Source organism: Rattus rattus, chromosome 2 (assembly GCF_011064425.1).
Source record: "Rattus rattus isolate New Zealand chromosome 2, Rrattus_CSIRO_v1, whole genome shotgun sequence".
Taxonomy (NCBI): Eukaryota; Metazoa; Chordata; class Mammalia; order Rodentia; family Muridae; genus Rattus; species Rattus rattus.
The window spans coordinates 30,667,825-30,683,703 of record NC_046155.1 but is presented as its reverse complement, the minus strand read 5'-3'; positions in this window follow the sequence as shown (position 1 = coordinate 30,683,703).

Below are 15,879 nucleotides of genomic sequence, written 5' to 3'. Positions count from 1 at the left end.
GGCGGGACAGTTGGCCACTGTTCTTAAGTGGCAGAACTTTCCAGAGGTTTCCCTTGGCAGGTGGCATTTTACTTGTACAGTCAAATGAACAACTGTCCAAGCTGTCATCCTGATTTGGATATGTGTGTTAATAGAGGTTTGCTATTTTTCCAGGAGGGTTTTTTTATGTAGAAATTTCTATAAAAGTGTTTCCACTAGATTATCACACCTTAGCCGATAAATCACATGATTTTTGCTTCAAATTTCAACCTTAAAACTACCTTCAACTGTGCTTATCCTATCAAAATATAATACTCTAAAGACATTTGAAACCTAAAACTGCTCAGTGTATATTTAATTAGGATAAAGTTCCATTAAAACTTTGATCCTGATTTTATTATTATTATCATTATTATTATTATTATCATCATTGTGTTTTGGAATCCTCTCCTTCATAAGCAATTCACAAGATTACTAGATTTCCCAAGAGATCTATAAATTTCAACAGACTGTATAATATAAAATTAAACACATCAAGTTAAAATTCAGCGATTTCTGGAGGTTTATCTTTTAATTGGCTTTAAAAACATTATTCCATCATTATAATCAGTGTTCGATATTTTTTCTCGCAAGATAGTGTGGTAAAAGTTTGCGACGGTGTTATATTTGCCTGGTCGTTAGCAGAGGGAATCTGTCTCTCTACTTTTTCAAATATTCACAGATCCCCAGGAATTGGCACAGACCATGTATTTAAGAACTGGGGTTCGAGGCTAAGACAACTTGTGTGTGTGTGTGTGTGTGTGTGTGTGTGTGTGTGTGTGCCTGTCCTATGGAGAAGAAAGTTGTTGCTTTTAGCACAACACGACTGTAGGTTGTTTTCCACTTGTGATAAATCTTTGTTCGTTTCATCCACAGCATTGGTTAGAATGCCCAACACTATCACAAGAAATAAAGATGAACCCTTATCTTCCAAGAAATGCTAACAGAAAACATTCATCCGATTTTTTTCAATACTGAGTTTTAAGGATTTATTAAATCGTGTCTTAATGAAGACACTAGGGCTATAATTCATAGTCAGCTTCATAAACCACATCTTACTTCCTAGACTTTTCCATACCCCCTCGTCTTTCGGATTGTTTTGTTGCACTACAGGCCATCTGGATACATTAGAATAGTACCAACTTGTTTGATTTGCTAACTGACTTTCTTGTCGATAGTTTTATGTGTGGGAAATAGGGCTTTCTGTGTGTCCTAAGTCACAGAAAAACAGCAAACTGCCAAGAAAGGACATCACGACGTTTAAGTAGATTGAACACATTAGAGAAAAATGAGTTTTGCAAAATTGATATAGTTGACTTTTATACTTGTGATCTTTGGGTTTTTTTTGTTTTGTTTTTTTTTTGGATGTGAACGAGGTCCATGTAGCATTTAAAGCAAATTCATTTTTATCATAATCCTCCTTAGTCATAGGGAACATACATGTGAGTTACACATGTAGACTAATATCTAAACCCTTGAATCGCTCTCACTTCATTTCCAAATGATAGGCTCGATAGTGAACCTAAAGAAGTCAGCTACCACATTGAACACAGGGTAGTAAAACCGACTTTACAACAGAGGCAGTTAGTGCATTATCCACCATGTTTTCTTTCACGACAGGACCACAACAAATATTTATGTAAATAGATATTTTTGTGTGATATTTTGTGGTACATATAACTTTTTCTTTAGTGTTTCACAGCATTATGATTTGATTTGATTTGTATTAAATAATGTTTTAGGTCCAAGTAGACTTGAATGAACGTTACAATTGTTAGTATTATTGAAACTTAATGTCAACAGTACTGTCATTCATCCGTCCCATAGTTTAGAACCTGACCTGGCTATCTGGCGTTGTTGCAAGTGCCTTAAACTCATGGCATCTTATTAAGAAAACAAATTTGGTGTTATGCTGCATGACAAAGACAAACACACCTCAAAAAAAAAAAAAACGTTGTCCTTTCTTAGCTTGCTGCGTTTTACAGTTCTTTCTGCTAACAATTTATAAGCCTTTATTATATAATATTGATGAATTACAGAAATGATGAAGTCGTTATCTTTATTTCTGTTCAATGTACCAGAGCTGTGTGTCTGTTCATGAGATACAGCGTCATTTCTGTGAAATGTATACATGTACGTGCAGGTCAAATTTACTATATGACATACTATCAGTCTGTATACAGGTATTCCTGTTTTGCTAAAGCTGTGCAGACCCAACAAATTCAAATATTAAAAAAAAAAAGAGTAGTGCAGTCAAGTCCTAATGTATCTCATTTTATAGATTCCATTAACAATGGTCAAACCCAAAGGAAAACAATTGGAAATGACTGCTCACCACACCTCGTTTGGAAACCAATAATGAAAATGTACCTTAGTGCACCCCTCAACAAAACAGGATGCTCTCTCTGAGTTCTCATATATGCAAGTCATATATGAGGCGAGTTTTCAGGAGACTTTGAAAGCAAACCATTGGAAGAGTATTGTTAGCCCTCCCCCTTGTCTGGCCCTGCAACAACAGACAGAGCTCTGGGACCTTGGCTTTGACGCAGAGGTTTGAGCTTTCTACGTAAGGGACATTTCTTGAAGCATCATTTATCAAGTTTATTTCAACGTATGATGTTTTTACAACTGGTTGGTTCTTTTTGTATTCTTACAGCTCCGGTTATTTGATCGTCCTCCTACAATTTGTTCTACATGAAAGAGTCTTTTGTTAGAATGCAAACCAACTGTCATCTAATGGTCATTGGCCACTTGCACTCTTTTGATGTAGATTAAAAACTTTTTCATAACTTAACCTGCTTTGATTTGCTCTGTATTTTCCCTGCAGCTGTAATTGCAGAGTGCCTGTTGGATACTTTATAGAGTTGAAATAAAAAAAAATAATTACTTTTGAACTTACTTGTCTTTAATTCCAGACGACTCAAGCAATGGAACGAGCGTGCTACCGTGCTGCGCTTGAGATGACGCATGGTCACTCTAACCAGCACATAACACCCACAACCCAAGCGTCTTTCGTGAAATGGCATAATAGGAAAATAAGTCAATGGTTCGGTTTTATAATTCAATAAAGATAATATCAGAAGACTGTGTGGTGTGAAGATCAACATTCCCATACCAAACTGGGAATTGTTGATATGGAAAGCACTTTGCTGTGTCTTTGCTTCCTGGAACCTTTCACTGAGCTTCCGATACAAGAACAACATAGGATGGTGAGGACAGCAGGGACGTAAAAGCTCAGCTTTCTAAGATGATAACAAGCATCCTTCACCCTTTCCCTTTGCTCCTCATTGCAGGAAGTGACTAACCCGTTAAAGCGGGCACGTGGGTTCCCTCAAACCAACAGCTTTTATCCCATTGATATGCTTTGATTGCTAGTGACAGTTCATGAAAACTTGACGTTCAATCCAGTTACTGTCTCAGTCAGACAGTCAAAAAAACTTGGAAGAAAATATCATTTTAGTATACTAATTTAAATAATTTTGTTTCTTCTGAAAAAAGAAAAGCAACATGAATTTTCATTATCCACCCAGTTTTTCTACCATAGTTCTAAGAATGAACTTATTTGTTTCTTTTTTTTTTTTTTTTAATTATCCACCATGTTAGGGACAGTGAGTTGTGGTGCTTCTGCTTACAAATGAGATGATAGAAGGCTAGAGGTAACCACTCCCCCACAATCACATTGTGTGTAAAGTTTAGTAGAGTTAAGGCATTACACGGTTATTCATAGGAGTCAGGGTCAATAAGTCAATATATTTGCAAAGAATCTCCTACTAGTTACAGATCTCTCTCAGCTTTCGGCTTTAAATGTGTCCTTTCCTGATTTGTCACTTTTCTTCTTACTCTGACCAGCACCTGAGAAAGAACTTAGAAGAAATCTCTAATCTTTAAACCTTCATGTCTCCAAGAGATCAGGCCATTAAAGCAAGGAGGCATGGTGGAGAAGAGAGGTCCACATCAGGACAAACAGAAAGCAGAGTAAAGAGAGTAATTGAAGGGGTCAGAGCAAAGTGTAGCTTTTAGAGACAGGCTCTTAAATGCCTACCTCCTCCAATATGGTCTCACCTCAACTTTTGCCACTTCTTTAATAATTCCATCATAGTTTGAATCCATAAAGAGCTCATTAATCCAGTCATTAGATCATAGACTTCACAGTGCAATAGTGTCAGGAAATGCCTTCCCAGATAAACCCATAAATATCCTCTATGAATCTCTTAGATTCTTCCTCATCAATCAAGCTGACAAGCTCCAACTCCCCGGCCACCATGCTAAAATTTATTTTTTTTTCTGGGTCATGTAGAGAACAACCATGAAATAGCAAACCCCAACTTATTCACTTACAGCACAACCCCTCAAGCTTGGGGAACATCATGGAAGATGAGGTGGAGAGACTGTAAGAGCCAATGGACCAGGAAGTCTGATGTGTGCCTTCCATACATAATGAAGAAGTTACCTCACTTAAATAAGACTGGTACAATGACACCACCAGTTAGTTGACAGGCCAACATGAATAAGAAGAATCTTACAGAGCCTCACCTAGAAGAAGAGGTATGAGCAATTAATGGCTGGTGAGAGAAAAGGATTCAGTCTTCTCCAGGGATGAAGAAAAATTATTTTCTTCTGATAAATTATTCAATCCCAAGTGATCATTCCTAAACATATGCATATAATATACATATAATACACATATATATGAGCAATACTAAATGACTTCAACAGGCCGTACTTATATATACATATACCTATATATAATTGTTGCAGAATATTTGATTACATTGTGAACCCTGAGATTGTGTTATGGTATGACTCAGCCCTTAGCATACACCTCTAATCCCTCTGGCTAGAATACAGTCACACCCTAAGTACACACATTTAATCTCACATGATGAAGGTAAAGTTAGTTTGCAGAAGGAAGAACCCATGTGTAAAAGTGATGTCACATTGGGCGGAAGACAAAGTGACAAATCAGAAGAAGATTTGACAAACTAGGATATGCCCAGCACATCCTCTCGTGAAAACAGAGAGAAGAATAGAAGATAATTTAGAAAACAGTGCAGAGAGAGAGGGGGGAGAAAGGCAATTTTATCAGGACAGTTGTACAGAGCAAGGGTGTAGAGAGAGAACAAGCTAGATACAGGTAAAGACAGAACAAGCCACAGAGTGAGAAGAAGCCAGAAGACTAGAACACATTGCTAGAGTTAGTTTGAGGTCAAGCAGAGCAATTGAGGAGAGAGAGAGAGAGAGAGAGAGAGAGAGAGAGAGAGAGAGAGAGAGAGAGAGAGAGAGAGATTAGTTTGATCTCAATTCAAAAAGAGGACACAAATTTGTAAAAGAATGGGCAATGAGAAAAACTAGAGAAGGTATTATATATAAATTCTCAAATGTTTAAATTTAAATTTAAAGGTTAAATAACATTCAAATTAAAATAGCAAAAATTAAGAATGTAGGCAATATGACATTCTTATATACTGTAATTTAAAAGGTAATTATAACACTGAAAATGATTTTTAATATTTAGTAAGGTTTATAATGTCTATATTCTACAACCAAACATGTATTGGTATAGTCCCTTAAAATTTTTATATACTCACTAGGAGATGTACACATTGTGTTCCCAGAAACATTTTGATATAGGAAAACAGTGCAGAAATCAAACTGTTCATCACATGAATAATGGACTATTAAATCTATTGGATTCAAATAATAGACTATGGCAACAATCAAAATGGGTATATTAATTGCATGTAACATGGATAATCACAAAAACCGTGTTTAGTCAAAAGCATTTAACGATCATTTTGAATATTTTTTTCTTTCAAAGACCTATCTTATGTGTATGAATTTTTGCCTTTATGTATCTATGTGCCTGGTGCCTGAAGAGGCCAGAAGAGGGCATTGTGGATCCTTTGCAACTGAAGTTACAGATGATTGTGAAGCACAGTATGGTGGCTGCGAACAGAAGTCAGGTCCTCTACAGGAGCAGCAAGTGTTCTTAGCCGCTGAGCCATCTCTGTGGCACCCAATATAAAAATAAATAAATAACATTTTTAATTGTACATGAAAAATGCTATTATGAAAAATAGTTATTTTGATCAAATTTTCTACTAGGCACAATTATTTAACAATTTGGATTTTACTTTATTTGTATGGGTATTTTGCCTGCATGAATGTTCATGCACCACTTGCATGACTGGTGCCCACAAAGACCAGGGTGTTGAATCCCCTGGAATTTGAGTTCCAGGTGGCTGTGAATTGACATGTGGGTGCTGGGAATTGAAATCCTATCTTCTGGAAGAGCAACAAGTGCTGTTAACTGTTAACTATGAAGCCATCTTCCATCTTTGTAGTTATGTATAATATGGAGATAGATAGATAGATAGATAGATAGATAGATAGATAGATAGATAGACAGACAGACAGACAGACAGACAGATGCTTCGTGCATGCGTGCATGCATGTGTGTGTATCTGTGAGTGTGTGTGTGTATGCATGTATTATGGATATAATTTTTGAAAACCTTCCAAAAGTTGACAACATACCACACATTAATGATCTGAAAGTCTAAATATAGTGAGAAGAGAGTGGGCTGGTTGAAATTACTTGGTATGAGGACATTTCCTAGCCTAGAATTGGACTTTGGGTCCATAGCTACCTATGACCACTGGATTGTATTCTTATCTAACCAAGGGCCGCCTGCCTGGGTGTGGAATCACCCACAGTGGGCGGGGCCCTTCTCATCAATCGTTAGTCAAGAAAACACCTCCACAGACATGCCCGTAGGCCAACCTGAGGGAGGTAATTCTCAGTTGAAGTTCTCTCTTCCCAGGTGACTAGAGTGTGTCCACCTGACAAAGACTAACCAGTACAGGCTCCATTTTCCTAGAGAGCTGTGGTAACTGCTATTGGGCTTCCAGATAAGCTGATGCCCAGTAAAACTGCCATAATCTGAAAACAATATAAATCAAAACTGCACCTAATACAAACACACCAAAATCTGAAAATACTGTAAATCCGAAATGCACCTAGCACGATGTAAATGACTACACACATGGTGGCTCAGCGGTCCACGTAACTGTGGAGTGCTGGCCATTTGCCTGGTGACCGCCTGGCTGACTGGGAGTTGCAGCTGGCTGCACACTGCACACCTTACCAACGGTCCTGATGGCCCAGGCACGATCTAGAGCCAACCTAATACTTTTCAGTGACTGGTATCCCTTTCATGGCATAAGTCAGGAAACTCTCATCCAAACTACTGTTACATTTGGACCATCTCTTTGGCTCATGATGGGAGTGTTCAGAAAAATCCACAAAAAAATAAATAAAATTAGAGCTGGGTTCAAAGCCGAAACAAAAGCTGCTTTTAGTTTAGCGGATATTTAAGAATCATGGATGTAGCTGGGTGTGGTGACACAGGCCTATAATCCCACCATTTTGGGAGTGGTGGTGTAAGGACTAGAAATGCAAGACCAGCCCAGGCTGCTACTTCTCTATCTCAAAACAACAAACAAAAGAATCGTGTACCCAAAGGGTTCCCGAAAAACAGTTGTAGAGAAAAAGAAAGTTTCAATTGACAAATTCTTTCCCTATCTTGTAGAGAGCTTTTGGGGCCACTTCTAGAAACTTGGCAGGAGTTTGGCCTTGGGCCAGGACCTGGAAGTAAACTCAGGCAGGAATCTGACTTTGGGCTAGGACTCAGGAAATGGGCCCTGATTAAGAATATTTACATTTGAGTCAATGCAAAGCTCCGCTCAGCAGAAGCAGGCAGGCCTTTTCTTGGTCATCCTGCTTAACCCCTAGAAATGGTGTTCAATGGGATTTTGTTTATTGCTTTGCTTGGTCCTTGACTATTTGTATTTATTGTCTGTTCCATGACCAAGAACTGACCTTATTCTTTGCATGTACTTAAAGTGGTATAAAAGCAGACTGGAAAAAACCCGCTTCAGCCTCAGCACTGGCTGGAGTCATGTTATGCTGTCTAATTGTCCTTTTCTTTTTAATCCTCCCTCCCTTGAGACCTGGTTGACCTACTGAGCTGACTTGGTTACTATCTCCAAAATAATATATATATTATATATATAATATATATATATGTGTGTGTGTGTTCCCCTGTGTGTGTGTGTGTTCCCATGTGTGTGTGTGTGTGTGTTCCCCTCTGTGTGTGTGTGTGTGTTCCCTGTGTGTGTGTGTGTGTGTTGTGTGTGTGTGTTCCCTGTGTGTGTGTGTGTGTGTGTGTGTGTGTGTGTTCCCTGTGTGTGTATGTGTGTGTGTGTGTGTGTGTTCCCTGTGTGTGTGTGTGTTCCCTGTGTGTGTGTTCCTGTGTGTGTGTGTGTGTGTGTGTGTGTGTGTGTGTGTGTGTGTGTGTGTGTGTGTGTAGATGCATTTGCATTTGGAGGCAGAGAATGACTTTTAGTGTCTTCCTCAGTCTCTCTCCAACTTAGATTTTGAGATAAGGTCTCTCATTAAAATTGAATCTCAAATGATTCAGCTAAACTGGCTTACCATCAACCTTCAGGATCCTCCTGCCTCGGCCTGCCTGACTTTTGGACTACCATTTCTAGCTACCAGGCCAGACCCATATGTTTATATCAGTTCTGGGAATCACACTTGGATCCCCTCAGATTCATGTCCAGTACCAGCTGAGCCATTTTCCTACCTCAAGTATTGTTGGGAGCCATTTGCCCTCTTCTCTGAGAGAGAGAGAGAGAGAGAGAGAGAGAGAGAGAGAGACAGACAGACAGACAGACAGACAGACAGACAGACAGACAGGCAGGCAGGCAGGCAGACTGTCTCCAGGCAGAGTCAAGGCAGGGCAGGATCTGTTGGCAGATTTCCTGGTCTGCTGAGGCATGGGATGATAAGAGGAGGTTCTCTTGAGGCTCAAGGGTAGGGGCTGAAGATTCTATTGACCTTGGTGGAAGGAATGGGGGGGTTGGGTGAAAACAAATGCCTTGTGCATTTTTTTTTTTTTTTAGCAAATGGTTTCTGTTAGCTTGTGGCTTTGCTTCCCACGTACTGTAGTATTGGACGGCTATGAGAAATACACTCGATGCTGGTGTGGTATTGACCTGCAGCCCTCCCATTATCTCTCTCTTGCATCTTTTCTCTATCTTTCCTATAACCATTCTCACTTTCTCCCCCGAGGTCTGTTCAACTTCGTACCAGACAGATCAGTACAAAGTATTCGAAATTTCTCTCATATTTCTCATACTTGGAAATGAAAATTCCACTTATTTATTTTTCTTTTTTTGATTTATTATTCTATTATTCCATGCGCATGACCATTGAGCCAATGCTCTACCCACCCACCGCACCCCACCCCATCCCCACATTTCTATTTTCCTAATCTTAAATGTAACAAGAGCACAGTAAGTTTTCAAATACATTGAGGACTTTGCCTGTCAATCATGACCTTTAAAATAATGGATAATGAAAATTTGGTGTGTGTGTGTGTGTGTGTGTGTGTGTGTGTGTGTGTGTGTGTAAGGGAGAATATGAGACTTAGTTCTGATGGAAAAAATGAAAACACAAAATTTTCAAGAAAATGTACACACTCAAACTGTATAGAATTGTGAAGCCAAGCATTCTCAGAAAGCAAAAATCCCCACATTCTCCCTCATATGCAGAACGTTTAAAATTTAAAAAATCTATAACCACCAATGGAAAACACAGAGAAAACAAACTGTAGGACTTGGAGCTTACAGATCTAGCTACAGTTCTCTAACATCACGAGGAGCTTGGGAGAGGAGACAGTTCTCGCTGAAGGTTAATTAGCTTTCCTTGCTGCTCCTGGACCTTCTAAGTACATTTGCAGCCAAGCTGAACTCACAAAGCTTCTGAAACTCGCAAAACGCTTTTCACTCATTTCCCGGGCTTGCAGCTTCCATGAGAGTGGTTTTCCTTGTAAACAGAACCAATTGGTAACAGCGGTCTTTGGAGTTACTGATGAAACACATAGTTCAAGCCAAAGATGTGGCAGGGAGGAGGAAATGGTCAGTGAGAAGCCAGGCCAGGCGGTGCAGGCTTGTCATCCCAGCACTTAGCAACTGAGGGAGGAGGACTGCCATGTCAAGACAAGTCTGGGCTACATGGCAAAGCCTTGTCCCGAGCAACAACAGGAAAAAAAAAAATTAACTTCTTGAGGTCTTTTGTTGGAGGTCAATTTACTTCTTTAAAACCGTTCTTAGAAGACATAATCTAAAGCATGATATGGAAACAATGCTGTATAATTTTATAATTAGCACTTGCTATACCTAAAATTTAGTAGACTATAAATGCCGAGTTGAATGTTTAAAGATGTTATTTCTCACACAAGTCCCGGCATCTTTTATTTTTTTCAAAAAAGAAATATTAATGGTGGGCACAGGACTATTACATGCCTGTATTTTTCATAAGCCTCCGAGACAATATTCTTTCTTGAAAATGGGAAAATTGAAATTAACATTTTCTCATTAAGACAAATGGCATATTTTCATTTTCCAAAATGTTTTGTGAAACTGGTTATAGATATATGAGCTTCCCTGAAGTACATGCAGCATAGGATTCTCCTTAAGTGTGGTACTTACCATCTGAAGAGCCTAACATTTTAACCCAGGAATTCGAAACGCTGGTGTGTAACATAAAGCCAACTGAATAAACATTTCACTGAGAACCTGTGTGTTTAGACAGCGGTTGGACACTATCATACCTTAATCTATTATGTGAAGATTTGCAATGTACTGTATGGAATATTAAAAGCTGGAGACTATTTAGCTTTGAAAAGTTATCGGTGCGGGAGATAGAGAAGTCATATCGGGTGTGGTGGTGCACCCTTTTAATTCCAGCGCTCTGGAAGCAGAGGTTGGTAGATCTCTGTGAGTTCGACGCCAACCTTGTCTAAAAAGTGAGTTCTAGGAAAGCCAGGACTGTTACACAGAGAAACCCTGTCTGGAAAAACAAAACAAGTCTTACAAGTCTTTTTCTTTTTTTTTTTTTAAATTCACTTTGGGTCCAGATCACTTCCGATAGGATCCACCAGGGGGAAGCAGAGGAACGGGATTGCTCCTTCCCTCAGTAGCAGTGGTGAGGTCTCTCAATAGAAATCTTCCAGTGTGTCTCCTTTCCCGCTCTACCCTCCCCACTTCAATTAACCCTGATTGATTTGCCCCGTGAACTGACACCGTAGACCCACAGCAGCAGTGTAGTGTGAAGAGATTTGCGCCCAAGCCAGGGCTTCAACGGGATTACGCTGATGAATTTGCTAAACACAAAGTCCACAGAAGCTGGCCAGCGTGCTCTCCGATGCCACCTGGCTCACAGTTGATTAAGATGGGGACCCTGAGCTGTTTGATCTTCCCTCATCAAAGAGTCTTTAAGTGAGCTTCATTTTACACTACTGTAGGGTGGCAAGGCTTGTGACTGTACTGAGCGGCCTGAGCCTGAGTAAACGCTCAGGCAATGGGGTCAGGCAATGGGGCTTCGTGACCCACCCTGGCAGGAAGCGAGTGCAGCCACAGCTAGGAGCTCCAAGACCCTCTCAAGGGGGAAGAATCCTTGTTTCGACCCTTTAGCCGAAGTTAGTGCTGTTTCTAGCCTACATCTTAATTCCACCAAGGTCCTAATACGACAGACTAGCTGGAAATTTGGAGTCTGTTAGATGTCACCTCCAGGACGCTGTAACCAGTTTGGGGGATGAAGAAACAAAATAATTCACTCATCCATTCTCACTCATATTCATTCATTCATTCATTCATTCATTCATTCTCTCCCTCCCTTCTTCTCAGGCATCTATTAGAAAAACAAGCGGTCACGTAACTCACACCATGTCCAGGAAATTAAGTTTACATTCCCCCAAATCAGCAAGTTCCCAGAGTTCACAACAGTGAGTATTCCTTAATAAAGCTGTCTGAAAGAAGTTTAACCTGAAGACAAAAGGCCTTGCCCTATTGCTTAAAGACTATTTTTGTATCCAGAAGGGGGCTCCCTTGTCCGCCCAGCGTGACATTTACAAATGAAAAGAAAGTTAGGTCCACGCTCACAAAGGGACTGTTGTCACCTTGCAGTCCAGTGCTGAGTCTCAGCCCTCCCTTCCAGTGCTGTGGTTTGGGGCCCTTTTGATCACAATCCTTGGAGGATGCCAGTTTGATAAAGGGAGTATGACAAGAACCCAGTGGCACAGAAGAAAATTCAATCTCCTCGGCTAGTATGTATCTGCTGTTCGTTCCCCGCCTTATGCCCTATCTTTATGATTGGAAATATTAAGCCCTTCAGGGGATAATCCTATGGGGCAGCTGGACTCTTAGACCCTACCCATCACAGGCCTTTCTGGGTGTCAGAGCCTCCTAAACGATGCAGGCTGATGTCTGGCTTGGCATCATCCTCACCAGACTTCAGTAAGCCTCCTTGGCTTCTGAGCTCCAGGCTGTTTATGTTTCAAGGGCCCCAGGGTCATTTTCTGAGCTGAGTGAGCTACATGCTCTCGGGACACTGGATTTATCTAGGCTAGCCATCTCCAGGGACAGGGTGGAGATACTCATCCCAAACACACTCGCTCCTCTTTGTAGCACTGAAAACCTACGATTTCAAGGGCCTGAACGTTCGTGAGTCATGTCTGAAAGCTCTTCTATCCTGATCAGCATAGAAACTAAGAATCGTTTAAAAGTCGAGGAGAAAGTCGTACTGTTTTTATTAAACATCAGGAACTGGGAATTCTCTGACATTAACTCAAGACTGGTGCCAAGGAAGATGCTGGCAACACCCACCACCTGCTCTATGTTTTCTTATGGAAAGAAAACTTCAGTGTTAGGACTGGGCGGGTGGAGGTGTCGCATGCCTTTAATTCCAGCACTCTGGAGGCAGAGGCAGTGGGATCTCTGTTCGAGGCCAGCCTGATCTACAGAGCAAGTTCCAAGACAGCCAGGGCTACACAAAGAAACCCTGTCTCAAAAAAACAAACAAGAAAAGAAAACAACAACGACAAAAACTAAATGAGAACAGATCGACCACCTTCAGTTGGACGAGGATAGGAAAGGAATTAAGAGGGGGAGGGGAAAGGAGACAGGAGAAGAAGAACCCCTAATAGTGAGGGTGAGAGCGTAGTTTGCAAATACCCCAGGGTTCTGTATCTTTAGATATTATTTGTCATTTGTCTCATGAATAAAAACGACTAATATTCTAGGCTGCTGCCCAACATTTAAAACAGAAGGAAGTCATGTCTCATGCTATCCGCGAGTGACACACACAGTTCAATTCCTTCTACTTTTAAATCTAACATAAAACATTAACTGAATTGCAGTAACTGTGGTCATATTTAGGGCATATTCGACAAGAGACAAAGTTCCTTCTAGAACAACGTTGACTAAGTTTAATAGATATACCCGTCACTCCAACACCTAGCTACATGAGGCTCAGAGTCATGTGACCTCTGACTCCCTGAGACTGGGGTGTGGTTCTAGTACCTGGACCTCTCCTCTTTTCTCTCCTGACCAATATATACCAAGTAAAATCTACGTAAATAACAAGACTGAGACAGATGTAGTGATGCACACCCATAACCCTCACAATGGAGGAAACAGTGATAGAAAAATCTGACCTGCAGACTACATAGTGAGACACCAGTGGTCTAAAGGCCCAGAGACACACACCCCCACGCCACCCCAAGATGACAACAAAAACCAAACCAAACAACAACAAAACTCCCTCTGTGGCCTGATATCATGTTTCCCAGGCTACTGGGAGACTGGAAGGAGCCTGCCTTCAGCATACTAGAGAACCGAACCGTTCTTAAGGAGCTCCTCTGGGTGTGCCCTACACTGAAGGAGCGGCGAGCATCTCTTTCTCCGGAGAAAGCTAAGTCAAAGCGAGCGTCCACAGACGCAGAAAAGGCTGCACCGAAAAGGGCAAGTTTCTCCCGCTGCATCATTTGTGAGCCTGCATCCTCTTTTCCTGAATAACCTGGAGGCAGCTGTTCCTCTTTTATTTAATTTTTTTTTTATTGAAGCAAGGAGTACAGGGCTTAGCCTCAGGTGTGAGCCTGTTCACACCTTCAGAAGGAACTAGGGAGTGCCAAAACTAGCCCTGTGGCTTCAACCGTGGGCCTGAGTTCTAGGCCGGCTAAGAGCTGCTCCTTTAGAGTAGATGCATTAATCAAGCGTCATTCCCTCAGGATACAGGGAAAGGAGCGCAATGTTTGTGTCTTTCTAGAATTATTGTAACAGGAGAACAGGGCCAGGGAAATCTCTCTTTACTCTTCCAAATGGGCAGGGGCCTCTTCAATGTCCTATGAATTTATATTAAGAGATACTCAACACACTGATCACTGGGGTTGCTAGCAATATGCTATATGTGATATGAGCCCCCCCCCACCACTTTATCCTTCTATCCCACCGTCTCCCAGCATCTATGCAAATTTCAGGTCTGCATGAAGTCAGGAAAATCTGATTTATTGTTATCTCTTTGCCCCCCCTTTTATTATTTCTAATATTCACTTATTTAAAAAGTAAATTTAAAAAGTAAAACCTTTTCTTTGTTTTCAAATTTTCTAAGCATCTATAGGTAACTAGCCTTGCTACACAATTGCACACATTCCTAATAAAAGCCAGATAAATACGGAGGATTTAATTCATGTTGGACTTTCAACCAACCACCGGAAATCTTCCCAGGATGAATGGAGTTTTGGGGTGAGTGGGGACAGCATTGGGTATCATTAAAGAACTGAGACAACATTAAAAGTTACTTGGAAGACACTTAAGTTCTGAAATTTACCAAACAGATATTTAAATATTTTTCATAATATCCCTCCTAGCTCAACGTCAGGATTATATTTGTATGAGACTATCATTGGGGGTGGGGGTGGTCCCAAGAATGACTATTATAGATAAGGCGGTGTTGCTAATCAAGAAGCTAACAATGATTTTCAATCGTTTCTTCCTTTTCAGTCTCACACAACACAGTTGCTTATGATCTCACACTTATCAATCTGTTCTTAAACATTATTAATGCACATTTCTTATCTTTCGCTATATCATGACAACCGTCTCTTTTAGCACCACAATGGTTGGATAAAGGACTTGACTTTTATTCTCTCGATACATTACCTCTAATTTATAAGCACAGCACTCTTAGGTCCACGTTGTTTCTTATTTTACACACTGGTTGAAACCACTTCAAATTCATTCTCGGATTTAGGTTCAGTGCTCCTTTTCCAGGAGGTCGTCTGTTATCTCCCTAGAGGGTTATTCCTCCTGTCCTGTCCTGTCCTGGACGAGGTTTGATTTGGGATCAAAAGCAAGCCCTCTCCTGCTCGGCGATATGAAACACTAATGAGGAAGCCGGGAGCTAAGCCTTCGGGGTTTCTTATCTTCTTCTATTAACCCACCGCTGGGAACCGGGAACCAGGGAAAGAGGACTGACCAGGCTCGGGACCCTGTCCGCTCTGGCTCAGAGCCACTTTGATCTCACGTGTCTGCTTAATCAAGTTCATCTACTGCTGGGATTGACCAGATTCAAAGAACCACATTAAATAGTTTGATTATCGGGTGCCCATTTCCCTCTTCCCTCCATCCCTGATTTAATTTCCAAACTGCAGTCTCTCGCCTCCACCCCCAACCCCCCCAAACTCACCATCAAAAGCGAATTAGTTCTTCCCTTGGCATCCTCATTTGATGTGCAAATTTTCTTGTCTTTGCACATTTTTCTCCTGGTGTGTGTGGGGTTCGGGGAGGGGGGCGGAATGGGAGGGGGAAGCAACTAGACAAACTTAAAAGACAAGAACCTCATTTGCAAATCGCAACGCTAAAGGGTTAATCAGCAACTATGGGAGCCACCTGGGCTTTCCACAAAGCCTTTGAATGACTGCTCACGTTGTCTTTAATACTGAATATTTGCGTG